At 36.6% G+C, this 14,466-nt stretch overlaps 1 protein-coding gene across 2 annotated transcripts in view; it reads left to right on the top strand.

Moving 5' to 3' along the window:
* VCL (vinculin) overlaps positions 1–14,466 on the top strand; it is a 94,808-nt gene that overhangs the window by 36,808 nt on the left and 43,534 nt on the right. The window lies entirely within an intron of this gene.

The raw sequence follows: 14,466 nt of genomic DNA, 5'->3' as shown, positions 1-14,466 counted from the left end.
TAGAGAGGAGTAAGGAAATAATGATCATAAAAGTCAGGGTAGTGGTACCTCCGGGAAGGAGAAAGAGGGTTGCAGACAGGGAGAGGCCCACAGGGGCTTCTAAAGTGGTAATAATGTTCTGTTTCTTGGCTTAGAGTGTTGAGTTGTTTTGACTTCTAGTGTTGACTTCTAGTGTTGGGTATTTGTTTTTTTATAACTATTTATTACATTATACATATGTTTTGTGCACTTTTCTGGATGTTTGTTCTATATCACAATTGTAAATACAATGAGAGTGTTTATTTTTACCCTCTGTAGGTTCTGTTATTTTCATTGAACAGATGCAAATTTTCACCCATATGGATGTCTTCTTATTTCTAACTTACTGAGTGGGTGTTTCTACAGAACTGTGTTTCTGTTAGTTCTGCAAAATATTCATGTGTCAGTAAGTAAGGTACCAGAAGCATCTGTTTTTCATACAGCCTGTTTTGTGGGAGTATCTTTTGTTACTTGCTTGCATTGACCTTGGTGACCTCCAAGGCTTCTTCCAGCTCTAACCAAGATGAGCCTACTTTGTTTATGTGCCATTCCATGAGCATAGTAATTTTGAGAGGAATCTTAAGCTGTCAGTAAACATATTTTAATTAAACTTTCATTGACCTTACATTAAAAACAGCTCCAATTTGTACCCATTTGTCCCTCACCCCCTGGAATGTACAGAGCATGGTGAGAGAGTGTACAGGGGGTTTTAGCATCAGGTGGGTAGTTGGACTAGATGATCCTGGAGAAAGTTCTTTCAGCCTTGACATTCAAGTCTGTGAATATCATTTGATCAGTAAATGAATTTCTTCAGTAAGCTCATTTCTGCTCACTCCCAGATATAAAGCAGTGAAAAATGCAATGCACTCTCATAGGCTTCTTTGGGAACTTAGGAAAATTAAGGAGTGTGCCATAGTTGTAATAACATCTTTTAAAAAGTAGGTAATTTTACAACAAAACAAAACTTAATTGATCACCTTTGGTGGTAACTAGGACACCAACCCCATACTCTTGGTAATTGGTAATTTAAAGAAAAGAATTAAGCATTTATTTTGCCTTTCCAAAGGTTCCTCGAAAAATTAAAAATAGAACTACCATATAATCCAGCAATTCCACTTTTGGGTATTTATCCAAAGGAAATGAAATCACTATCTCAAAAAGTTACCCACACCTCCACATTAATAGCAGCATTATTTACAATAGCCAAAACATGGATACAGCTTAAGTGGTCCATGAATGAATGAATGAATGAATGAATGAATGAATGAAGAAATGTACTGTGTAAGTATATATATAATGGAATATTATTCTGCCGTAACAGTGAAGGAAATCCTGCCATTTGCAACAACATGGATGGATACTGAGGGCAATATACTAAGTGAAATCAGTCAGAGAAAGATATGTACCATATGATCTCACTTATTGTAGAATCTTAAAAAAAATAACAATAACAAAAAAACCCCAAACTCATAGATACAGAAAACAGATAGGTAGTTGCCAGAGACACAGGGCTGGGGGTGGGTGAATGGGTGAAGGCGATCAAAAGGCACAGACTTCTAGTTATAAGGTAGGTAAGTGCTGGGATGTAATGTAATGTGTAACATGTAATGTAACTGGAGTTAACAATATTGTATTCTATATTTGAAAGTTGCTAAGGGATCTTAAAAGCTGTTATCACAAGAAAAAAAGTTTATAACTATCCTGCCTTTTCTGTTCAGACTGTACTTCACTGTAGCCTAGTAGCTCTAGTTGATAAGGGAATTCTAACCAACATATATGGAAAAAATGACAGAATTAGAAAGTCATCATTGTGTGACTTTTAAGGAAGCCATTGATTTTGGTAAGGATCATTAATGGAGGAAACCATTTAGAGGCTTTAACCTTTATTGGACCATGAGGAAAACCCTGGTGTCCTTGGAGAATTGGGGAAATAGTGTGTTATGATAACTGAAAAATTTACTGAGCAGTGTTTTAAAGGTACATAACTTAGTATGCTATACTCTGAAATGTTACCTGAAAATAGCCTAGACTACAAAAACAATATGGCTGTGGTTGTCAAACAAATTTTGACGCATATAAATATTCTGCAGTTTAAAATATCATGGTTGTTAATGCTATTCTTGCTTTTCTTTAGAATGCAGAATGAAGCAGAAAATAACCGGTAGATGCCCTGACTGGGAGGGGGAGGGGACAGAGAGGGGAAACAGATGGAAACAATTAGTGACATCCTTGGAACTGTTGAGTAGGACATTCTTTTAGGCTGTTTGGTTGGTGCTTGGAAGTTTCCAGGGCATGATAGACTGAAGCTTCTTCTGTCACAAGGAAATCTAATTTCACAAGGATTTCTAAATAGTGTATGCTTTGGCAACACTAAAGAATAAAATAAGTTTTAAACATTTATTCTTAGATCAATCTCTACTCCTAGAATGTTAAGATGTCAGGGCTAGAGAAAATGGAAGACTTGTGGTGTATAGATAAAATTATACCTAAGCAATCTGATATATATATATTTAGATATTTTATAGGGAAGGATATGACATTTTCAGAGTTTTTGACATTTCAGGATTTGGGGGTCTCAATCAAATCATCTATTTGTTTGACTAGCAATTAAGGGCATGCTGGAATGTTGGAGAATGGTTTAATATCAGTTAAAGATTTACATAGTGGAGTTGTAACTGTTGACGAGGGACTTCCAATGCTTGAGCAATTCCTTATTGTAAAAGTGAGAGCCATTTTAATATAGAGCAAGATTTGCAATGTCACCAGAGGCTTTTTCTTGGGGGAGCAAAAGTTATCTGATCCCTGACTACACTGGCAGATAGAGTTTACAATTTACTAATTTTACCCAAGATTGCATTAATAGCCACAGTGTTGCACAAAACGTGTAGGGTTGCATAGCAATTGCTGTAGAAATTGCCTCAGTCTTCAGACCGGAGGAAGACTATACTATTAAAATACGGTTGAAACTCATCCTATAAGAATTCATTTGTTTCTTTAGAGACTGTCAGCAGGAAAGTCAACTATTGTACCCGTTTGCCTTTTGCATCCCTGTCAGTCATCAGGCAACAGCAGTAATATTCTGTGCAACTGATTGATTAATGGGCTAAACACACTAACTGGTTAATTAAATATTTATTGATTACTTTCTATGTGTTTAGTATGCTAAGTGCTACATAGAATAGCAGTTATTACCAGTGTGTTATGAATGATCCCTGGTAAGACATATTACAAGTTAGTTATTAATAATAATAAAGTGCCGAAGCTTGTGAACGCTTTGCTTCTCTAAAGTAAATTGAGCATATTCAATGTCACTTGTATAATAACATCCCTCTCATTTTTTATCTCTAGGTATTTTTCTTTTTCTTTTTACTTTTACTGAAGTAAAATATATGCACTGGCTTTCATTATGCTTTCTTTAGTGGGAGAGAAATTAGTGGAATTACAGCTATTGTGGCTGGAATTTGTGCATAATCCCAGATACACCGTAGGAGTGTGTCTCACATGTGAGTTTCATTCTTCTGTGTGTCATAGAGGAACAAAGGTGGAAAACTGCTGCCATAGAGAGATTATTAAAAAATGCTTTAAGAAGTTTCAAATTAAAGAGCTATAATCCAAACGAACTTTATAACAGGAATTCAGAGAAAGTGCTATCCTTGTAGGTAGGAATAGTAGAAAGAGGCTTCGTGGAGGAAGTGGGACTTGGGGCGATAGATGTAGGGGAAAGGAAAATGCTGTGTGTGGGGACAGCTGTGGGTAGAAAGGAAAACCCTCCTAGAGGAATGAATGGTGTGAGCCAGTCACGGGGGCCTGTGAGGAGAGGAACAGCCATGCTGGGAGTGGTAGGAACTAAGCTTAAATTGGTAGGTTGGGCCAGTTGATGAAGGCCCTTGAAAGCCAGGCAGAGGAGCTTGCAATTGGGCAACAGAGAAGCTTTGCAGTTCCTGAGCAGTAGAATGACAAGGTGAAAGTGGTTTTTCAGGAAGATTCATGGCCCAGTACAGGATGAAATAGGTGCTATGAAGGAGAGAAAGCTGTATGTCAACCCAACCAGAGTCACTTTCTGTCAGTGCGGATTTACGTCAGCTTGATTCCTCACAGATAAAAAATATTTATGGCAAGCTATTTGCCTTGGAAAAATTGCTGTTGCAGTGTACAGTGGGATTTTGTTTTTATTTCTGCAGTGGAGCAGAAATGGCACAGTTCTTGGATCTTAGCCCAGGGTGTTCAGTATCCGAACATATGAAAAGGCATCACTTGTGAGGTAGTTTTGTGGTATGGACTCTTCAAAAAGGGCACAGCACTCTTTGTCTCTTGGCAGGCAAACGACAATTTCATTTAGAGCTGTGAGTGTTGCCCCTTTCTGTCATAGTGCTGCTCTGAACAGTCTGCTTGAAGCCATCAAAACTTGGATTGACTTGCCCTTAGACTATTTTTGAAACATATTGTAATGTCTAGGCCTATTGAATAAAAGAATGTTCTTAAAATACTCTGTGAATGGGAGTGTGTACTATTGGCAATCTACATGATTACCATTAATCACATTTTCTAGGAAATTATCTTGTTTTAATCCCTAAACTTTATTAGTTAAGCACCGTTACAGTATATATGTGTATGATTTTACCCTGATTGATGCTCACGTACAAAGAAGAAAATGGAATAGGATTAAAACATGTTTATGTTTAATTTCGATCTCTTGACTTAAACTAGTAGTGTATTTTTAGATCACCAGTCTTTATATTTAGCTTTTTCTTTGCCTATGATCTTTAACACTCAAAATAATTTGTGATGAAATTTGTATTTTTAGACACTCTTCTCTGTGAAAGTGCCCAGAATATCTTTTTTTAGAATTAATTCTTTGATCATACCACTCAGTACACTTCTGGGGCCAATGTGTGATTCTCATGTTTTGTTTTTTTCACATGAGTCTTTTGTGGTCCTTTTCATTGGCTGTCTTAAGAGGTTTTTGTCTCTTAACATAGATAAACAAGCTTCTGTGAGAGTCATTCGGATCTTCCGGCTGCCTTGCTGTGTGTGTGACCTAGAGTAAGCACCAAAACTTCAAGTAGTTAACCATGAACTTGCTACATTCAACATAGTTGGGTACTACTGTTTTTCACAGACTTTCTCAAACAAAAAAAAATTTATAAGCTTTAAGTCTTCCCAATAGTGAATTCTGAGTCATTTTATTAACCTGCAGAACAGATTGGCAGCAATTTAATCCTTAGTTTACTTTGTATACCCTTCATGATTAAGAAATAAACAAACAAAACTTTAAACATGTAATTCCTTAGTTTCCATTGTCTACAGAGTAATCAAAATCACACGACTAAAAGGAACTCAAAAGGGGACAAGGGAACTCACATTTATTGAGTACATATTATTAACTGGGTATTTATATATTTTCATTTTTGCATGTGATTCTGAGAACATCAACTTCAAGGTGTTAATATGTTACATTTTACAGATAAGAAAACAGATTCAACAAACTTTAGCCTGAAGTTGCTCAGCTTGTAAGTGGCAGGGCATGTTTTATTTTTTAAAATATGTTTTTATTGATTTTTGGAGAGAGAGGAAGGGAGAGGGATAGAGAGAGAGAAACATCAGTGATGAGAGACAAATATCATCGATCAGCTGCCTCCTGCATGCCCCCTACTGGGGATCAAGCCCGAAACCCCAGCTTGTGCCCTGACTGGGAATCAAACCTTGATCTCCTGGATCCTAGGTCGATGCTCAACCGCTGAGCCACGCCAGCTGGGCAGGACATGTTTCTTATTGGTGATCCCCTGGCTTCCAAGTAGATGTTCTTTCCACAGTCTGAACTTTTGAGAAGTTATGTAGTCTATCCTTCTCTCTCCAGGCAGTACTAACTTTATACCACTCCCAGAGGATAACAGTTTGCACTTTTCCTAAGTATTTCCAAAGAAGGAATATTACAGATACACTTTGTGATCGATGGCAGTGTCTTGAAGTTAAACTCATAACATTTTAAATTTTTAAAAAATTTATTGATTTGAAGGAGAGAGAGTGAGAGAGCGAGAGAGCGTGATTTGTTGTTCCACTTATTTACGCAAAATTGCTGCTTGTGTGTGCCCTGATGGGAGATGGATATTTCAGTGTTTCAAACTTTATGTCCAGTCTTTCTTGTTTTTAAATAGATATGGTTTTGGCTCTTAATTTTGCTCTAAGTCCTACTACAAGTTTGGAAACAGCTATAGGTAATTTAATAGTTGTTCAGCCCTAAATATTTTGTAACTTTGACTGTAAAATACTCTTAAAAAATTATATATTTTATTGATTTCAGAGAGAGGAAGGGAGAGAGAGAGATAGAGACATCAGTGTTGAGAGAGAGTCATTGATTGGCTGCCTCCTGCAAGCCCCCTGCTGGCGATTGGGCCCAAAACCTGGGCATGTGCCCTGACCCGGAATCGAACCACGGTCTCCTGGTTCATAGGTTGACAACTGCTGAGCCACACTGGCTGGGCTGTAAATTCCTCTTTAACCATATGCATTATGGAGTGTATTATAAAGATTTCAACATTCTTTTCACTATCTTTTTATTATTATACTTCTAATTTAATTGCATTGTGCTCAAAAGACAATGGTTGGTATAATATCAACTCTTAGAAATTATTTTTTGACATAATAAGTGGTCTGTTTTGGTAAGTGTCCTATACATGATTGAAAAGAAAGTATATTCTTTTTTGCTTTTGAGTATAGGGTTCTTTTATATCAATTAGGTCAACATATAGATATTACTGATCAAACTTTTATAGCCTTACCATTTTGTCTGTTTGAACTCTTAGTTTATGATTGATGTATGTTGAAATCTCCTATAATAATTGTGGATTTATCAGTTTTCCTTGTAATTGTCAGTTTTAAACATATGTCAAAGTAATATTATTAAGTGGTTACAAGTTTGTGATTTTCCTGGGTCCTAAATTCTGTTAATTACTTTGTTGTTTATTATTGTTTTTTAGAATAACTGTTGATTGATGTTAACCTACTTGTATCTCCAAATTATTTTTGAAACCATAGCCTAGTTTTTGGCAGTTTTCTTTTTTTTAAATTTATTTTTCATTTTTTTGTCTATCCTCACCCAAGGATATTTTTTTCCATTGTTTTTTAGAGAGAGTGGAGGGGGGTGGGGAGAGAGAAACATTGATCCGAGAGAGACACACTGATTGGCTGCCTCCTGCATGCACCCCTACTGGGGCCGGGGATCAAATCTGCAACCCAGGTACATGCCCTTGACCAGGAATCGAACTCATGAGCCTTTGGTGCTCAGGCTGATGCTGTAACCACTGAGCCAAACCTGCCAGGGTGGCAGTTTTCTTTATAAGTAAAAATATTCTCTTACTGTATCTATTCCACTTTGTTTTTGTGTTTAGGTATTTACACCTCTAACTCATTCATTACATTCTGCTGTAGAACAGTGATTGTCAACTTTTTTGAGCATAAAGACCTTCAAATAATAATAGTGAGTCTTGCCCAGCTGGCGAGGCTCAGCGGTTGAGCATCAACCTAGGATCCAGGAGACTGAGGTTCGATTCCCGGTCAGGGCACATGCCTGGGTTGTGGGCTCGATCCCCAGTAGGGGGCGTGCAGGAGGCAGCCGATCAATGACTCATCATTGATGTTTCTATCTCTCTCTCTCCCTGTCCATTCCTTTCTCTGAAATCAATAAAGACATATTTAAAAAATGATAATAATAATAGTGAGTCTTTTTGTTATTAATTGATTAAGAATGTATAAAAACAAAAGATAGCCCAGCTTGGCATGTCTCAGTGGTTGAGCATTGACCTGGGATCCAGGAGATCATGGTTTGACTCCTAGTGCAGGTTTGATTCCCAGTTGGGAGCATGCAGAGGGCAGCTGATCAATGACAACTCTCTCATCATGGATGTTTCAGCTCTCTCTCCCTCCCTCTCCCTTCCTCTCTCTGAAATCAATAAAGATATATTTTAGAAAAAGACACCAAAAAAAAAACCAAAAATCAAAAGATACAATGAATTCGTAATGTTTTAAAATCATTTTTTATTTTTATTAAGCACAACCGTGTCAACACACATTTGAAAACTACTGGTAGCTGTAGGACACCCTTGCTTATACATTCACCTGTTTCTGCTCTAATAACCCTAGCGTGAGACGGAGGAAAGACCATGGTTGCCAATGGACATGTAGGTAGCAGAGTTCTGATTGAACTTGCAGGCTCAGAATCCCCTCTGCCTTCACAGATTACAGATTTGAACAGGAGGTGAAGGAAGTGGGGACAAAGACTAGGACTCGTCTTTTAGGCTTGAAAGGATTCAAAGGCTGGGACTCACACTCTACCTTTCAAATAAGCTGCCTACCAAGTTGAAGAGCATACAGTTTAGGGCAGCAGTTACACTTCCACCTCTCTCTTTACCAACAAGCTATTTTCCCTTTAGTTACCTTTGGTGGAATCTTGTTTTGTTTAACTGGCTGTATAATCTCCTAATCTCATCTGAAATAAAAGAATTTAGTGAGTCCGTATTGTTTGTGTGCATTTTAGCTTTGTTATCTCAAATGTTCAGGTCCTAGCAAAAAGAATTTTGCATTGCCCTTAAAGGGTTTTGAATGTTTTCAGTATGAGTCATTGAGGTTTTTAATTTTGGTTTTGGGTGTGCACACGCAGTGTCCTTTACTATCATCGAGTTAGGGCAGGGTAAGAAATTATTTGTGGATGAGGCCTGTAGCATCTTAAATCTAGGAACAAAGTTGGAACATGGTATTATCACAGCATACACAGAGTTGGTGCTTTGCACTTGCTACTTGAACTAGATTAAGCGGGTCATTGTACTCGGTGTTCCTGACTCCCTCCTAAAAACTGTGACTGCTTGTGGCCTTCACTCAGGTTTCTAGATGACTAATGGCTGTGGATCCTTGACCTTTTTCAAAATGGCAACACCAGGAACAAAGCTTATTGACCTGTACTGGGATGACACAGATGAATTTATTTTTGGTAAAATTTGTGCCAAATGGCAAGTATATATTTAAAAAAACCACCCACTTTACTTTTACATAACTCCTTAGTCTTTTGAAATCTTCACATATATATTTTTATTATTTTTTTAATCACATGTATAAACATGATAAGATCTGAGGCTCGAATGAACTGATTATAGAGGCAGTACTTCCTATTTGAGGAAAACTAGAAAGCCGATGCTGGACATTTCATTGGAGCTCAGTCTTCAGGTTAACAATTTAAATACTTAAATACTTAGGGAAGGGAGAATTTTTGAGGTGGCAGGAGTCATTTTCATGTATCAAACTTTTGGCTCAGGGTAGACTGTAAACCTGGGAGCAGAGAGAGTTTGAGAGCCTGCCCCTTCCCCCCACCCCCTGACCTCTCACTCAGGCATAATATTTATAAGGGCCTGGACTTTAATATTATGTTCAAATGATACCATATATGTAGTCATGGAGAAAAAGAGAGTCTTAAAAGATGTTTATCATGCAATTAAAATTATTAAATGTAAACACTTAAATATACCATCATATTTATGATCCTGTTTTCCACTTCATTTTTACATATGATGGGCTCCACCAACATGTAAGTGTTCTGGGCCTTTCTTGATCTCTGAGACCCTGCCCAGATGGGAAGGGAAGTCTCAACAAGTGTTATGAAGAGAGCAGGAATAGCCCTGACAGTTGATTTTGCCTGCCAAGTAATTATGCCAGGCCCAGCCTGGTTAGAAATGGAGGTGCTGCCCTGGCCAGGTAGCTCATTTGGTTAGAGCATTGTCCCGATACGCCAAGGTTTTGGGTTCAATCCCTGGTCAGGGCACATATGAGAATCAACCAATAATGTATAAATGGGTGGAACAGCAAATCAATGTTTCTTTCTTCCCTTCTCTCTCTCTCTCTCTCTCTCTTTCTCTCTCTCCCCTTCCCCCTCTTTCTCTCAAGTCAATAAATAAAATTCTTAAAAAAGAAAATAAATGGAGGTGCTGGGCTCAGTGGCCACAGTGGGGAAATCCTCATCTTCCAGCCATTTGCAATCTCTTTCTTCATCTACCTGTTTACTTCCAGTCTCCCAAGTGTTGTCTTTGTCTTGTGAGATAGGATATGCCTGTGGCCTGACCAGCTCTCTTGAATGGACAAGCCCAAGATGTAAACACCTGCTGCTTTGGGTGTGCTCCAGGGTAATCTGCTGTCCATGAAATCAGGTTTTCAGGTGTTCTTTTCCATAGCACTTCAGTCTTTAGCAAACAGAATGCATTTTTGTGTGTGTGACAGTATTTATAACCCAATTGGCTATATTGTCTAAGGTCAGGTTTTATTAATACAGTGAATTTGATATAGGATAGTTGCCCCCACCCTCCAACATGTTTTTGGGGGTGGGGTGAAAGTTTTAACTTGTTGACTGCTTTAAAAAGCTTTTCAGTTTTAAATTATGGAGCAGCATATGTCTAATTAGACCTATGAGATTGTCTCCTTTATATTATTTTGTCCAGAGTTCTCTCCTTTCCTTGACTAAATCAGTGAGCTGGGATAGAATGATTGATTTTTACAGCAGCAGACTGAGATAGTTTGACTTCAGGGTGAATTACCTGTACATTGTGATAGTAGACTGCCTTCCTTCATTAAGCCAAAACCTTTACTAATGTGTGTGTTATTTTTAACAGAAAGGATGTGTGTGTGTGTGTGTGTGTGTGTGTGTGTGTGTGTGGAGAGAGAGAGAGGGAGGGGGGTGAAGAAGGGGAGGGAGGGAATATTATTCCATTGGAAAAATAACTGGAAGAGAATCACGTTTATGAGTAGGTCTGAGCTTCTGAGGGCAGGAACAATGCTGGCTTCATTCACCTTCTTCATAGCAACTTTCCTAATCTTTCCTGATCTTTTATGTTCCTCCAGACGGGCTGGATATACTTCTAAATACTAATGCTTATTTGTTTACATGTATATTTCCGCCTACCAAGATGGTAACCCCTTAGATCTAGGGACTTAAAAGAAGGCTATTTCTAGGACTCATACAGCATGCAGTATGGCTTAGTATGTTAGATGAACAATATACGAAAGGATTAAACTGAAGGAATTTAAGGTTAGTAACTCACTTCTGGATATAGTCTAGAGAATGTTTAAAAATGACTTGTAGCAGTCAATCCTTATATCTCTGGATTTATTTTCCTCTTATTTTTCTAAATAAAAAATTCAGCATAAGCTTAAGTTTCTTGATTAGTGATAATTGAAGTCACATGAAACTGAATTTGAAAAACTTCTACATTTCTTAAATTATATCAAGTTATATCATGTAATTCTGGAAAGAATGTATTAGTGGATTATGAGTGAACATATTTCCAGTCCCATGAGGCTGTCATTGGTCCATTGATCTAAACCATAAGAATTTTCTGTTAACTTAGGTTGAAGACTCAAAGGCAGAGGGAAGCCTTAACCTGTGCTAGTTGATTGATTTAAAGTATCAATATTACTATGTAGTAAGATATATAATTACTTAGGAAACAGATCTTAGCCATACTGTTATTCTCTAAAATGCTTTTTAAAAAATTCAGACTTGTATTAAAAAGTAGAATATCACTTTAAGAAGCCAGGCAGCTTGAATGTTTAAATAAAATCTCATTTTCCGCAGACAACACAGACTCCTTCCTGTTTCTGACTACTGGTTAGTCATGGTGGGATTTGTTTGGCTTTTATAGATGCCATTAAATTTTAATGTACAGATCAGATGTCTTATTGTAGGAAAAAAATGGGGCAGTGTCTGTTTTGGCCCTATCATTTTACCACACAAGGGAACCATTAGGAGAGAATCAAATTGATTCCTGCAAAGCTTTTCCATTTCATCTTTTTCTGTTGTTTCCTTTCTCCATGATGACTATTTATTTTTTTGTTTTTTCCCCCCAAATTTGAAACACTTATGTAGTAACTGGGTCCTTGCAAATGGGTGCGGTACAAGAGTTGCATTCCATGATGCTTATGTTTGCTATCATTTCATCAAGGTTCATGTTACCTGGAAATAAAATCAAGCTTGTGACTTTTTAAAGTTAATGTTTTCTATGGGCCAGGTGATTTCATGATTGCCCATACTTGTTGAAAATTCATTCATTTATTTAAATATTTATTGAGCATTTATTATGTGTCAGGCATTCTAGTGTGTGAATACATTAATGAACAAGGTAGACAAGGTCCTTGCCCTGCTGAACTTAGTCTTGTGGGAGATAGAGAAAATTAAACTGAGAGGCTGTGATATGTCTCATGAGAGCACATAGGAGAGGTACTCAGATTTGGGATAGTTTCCTCAAGTAAGAGGCATTTAAAAGTGGAGTCTAAGAGAACAAGTAGGAGTTAGTCAACAAAAGAGGGGGGAGAGAGAGGTGTTTCAGTTAGAGGGAATGGCTGTAAAAAACCTTGAAGCAACAGGTAAGTGCTCTTCAACCAGTGGCCTTTAATGAGCAGTTGGCTATTCTTATAGGACTTGTGAAATACTTCTCTTGAATACTTTAAAGTTTTCACTTAAACATTTTAAAACCATAAGTTTAGTTGCAAAGCATATGTTTTTTGACATATTGTATATTATATACATGTCTTAAATATGTTTTCATGTAAATTTAGCTCATTTAATTTATGGAAAACATCTGCCACAATCATTGGCAAAGCCAATCTTCATTGTCTAACTAGGCTGCCAAACCAAATTTACTTTTTTAAACTTTATTTTTTAAAAAGTTCTTGCTTCAGTCAATTATCTTTTAAAGATATTTAAATAGTAAGGAAAAAAAGTATTTTTCTGTTTACCTACATAGTTACCATTTTGTGCTCTTCATCCCCCCCCCCCCCCATAAATCCAAATGTCCATCTGGTATAATTTTTCTTCTTCTTGAAGGATGTCCTTTAACATTTCTTATAGGTAAAGTCTGCTGGTAATGAATTCTTTCAGCTTTCATAATCTGAAAAAGTCTTTATTTTCACCGTAATCTTTGAAATATATTTTCTTTGGGTATAGATTTTTAGGTTGGCAGATTTTTTTTTTGAGTACTTTGCTCTAGTGTCTTCTGGCTTGCATTGTTTCCAAAGAGAAGTCTGTTGTAATTCTTACCTTTATTACTTAATGCAGTGATTTGTAACATTTTTCATCTCATGGCACACATAAATTAATTACTAAAATTCTGCAGCACACCAAATAAAAATATTTTATTTTTGCAGATCTGACTGAAAAAATAGATATAATTTTGATTCATTCACACTGGACAGTGGTTGTGTTGGCTGTTGTCATTTGTTTTTATATGACAATTAAGGAAAATTGGTCAGTGCCCCTGACTAAACAGTCAGGTATTGCATGTTTTAAAAATTCTTGTAGCACACCAGTGCGCCACAGCATACCAGTTGAAAATTGTTGACTTAAAGGGTACAGATTGTTTTTCTGAGATAATGGAAAAGTTTTGACATGAGAGAAGTGGTGGTTGCTCAACATTGTGAAACACTAAATACCACTGAATTGTTTCCTTTAAAATGACTAATTATATGTTTGTGAATTTCACCTCAATTAAAAAACTATATTAAGATCCAATTTTGGTCTATCATATTGGTGAAGACACATAAGTTTTGATTACATACTGAGTTATTGAAACTGTGAGGAAATGGGTACTCTAATCCACAGTGGTTGGAATGTAAATGAATAACTTCTGTGGATAGCATATGGTATTTGTCAAAACTAAAATGTCCATACTTTTGACTTAGTGATTCTATTTCCAGACTGTATACTACAGATCTATTCATGTAAAAATGATATGTGTTCAAAGTGATTCATTGCAGCAGGATAATAAATTATGAGCTAGTTATGTAGCTGTATAAAAGAATGTATTTTTATTAGAACGTGTCCACTGCAGAGAATACATGTAGTATGATACTGTTTGTGTAAAGAAAGGTGGAAGCCTATATTTTTGTTTCTGTATGCATAAAGTATCCCTTTTTGAAGAATACAGAGAAAACTCACAGTATTGGTTGCAAATAGATGGAATTTGAATGCATAGGAGATTAGTGAAGGGAAGATTTTTCACTGTATGCCCTTTTATTTTTATATATGTGTATATGTTTGTGTCTATCTATGAACATACCTGTTATGTAATTTAAAATTACATATAAATTTTAATATAAAAATGAAAAAGAGTGATCAAAAGCCACATCAGTTCACTGATCTTTATTACATACTGCCTTATGGCTATAATGTTTGTGACTTAGCTTAGTAAAGTAAGCATCTTGAGAGTTAGAATAGCGTGTTTTGCACCTTTAAGATGCATACCTATAGTGTTCATAGCCCAGTGCTTTTTATGTAGTTGAAATTCATGTGTTGGTTTAATTTATTATTTTATACTTGTGGAATTTTACATTATTTCATTTGATCCTCAAAACAACCCTGTGAGTGGGATTTTATTTGCATGTCACATTTCCTGTTTTCAAGTAAGAATGTATAAT

This window comes from Miniopterus schreibersii (assembly GCF_964146895.1).
Source record: "Miniopterus schreibersii genome assembly, chromosome: 14".
NCBI lineage: Eukaryota > Metazoa > Chordata > Mammalia > Chiroptera > Miniopteridae > Miniopterus > Miniopterus schreibersii.
The sequence above is the reverse complement of the archived record's forward strand: the minus strand, read 5'-3'. Positions and strand labels throughout refer to the sequence as shown.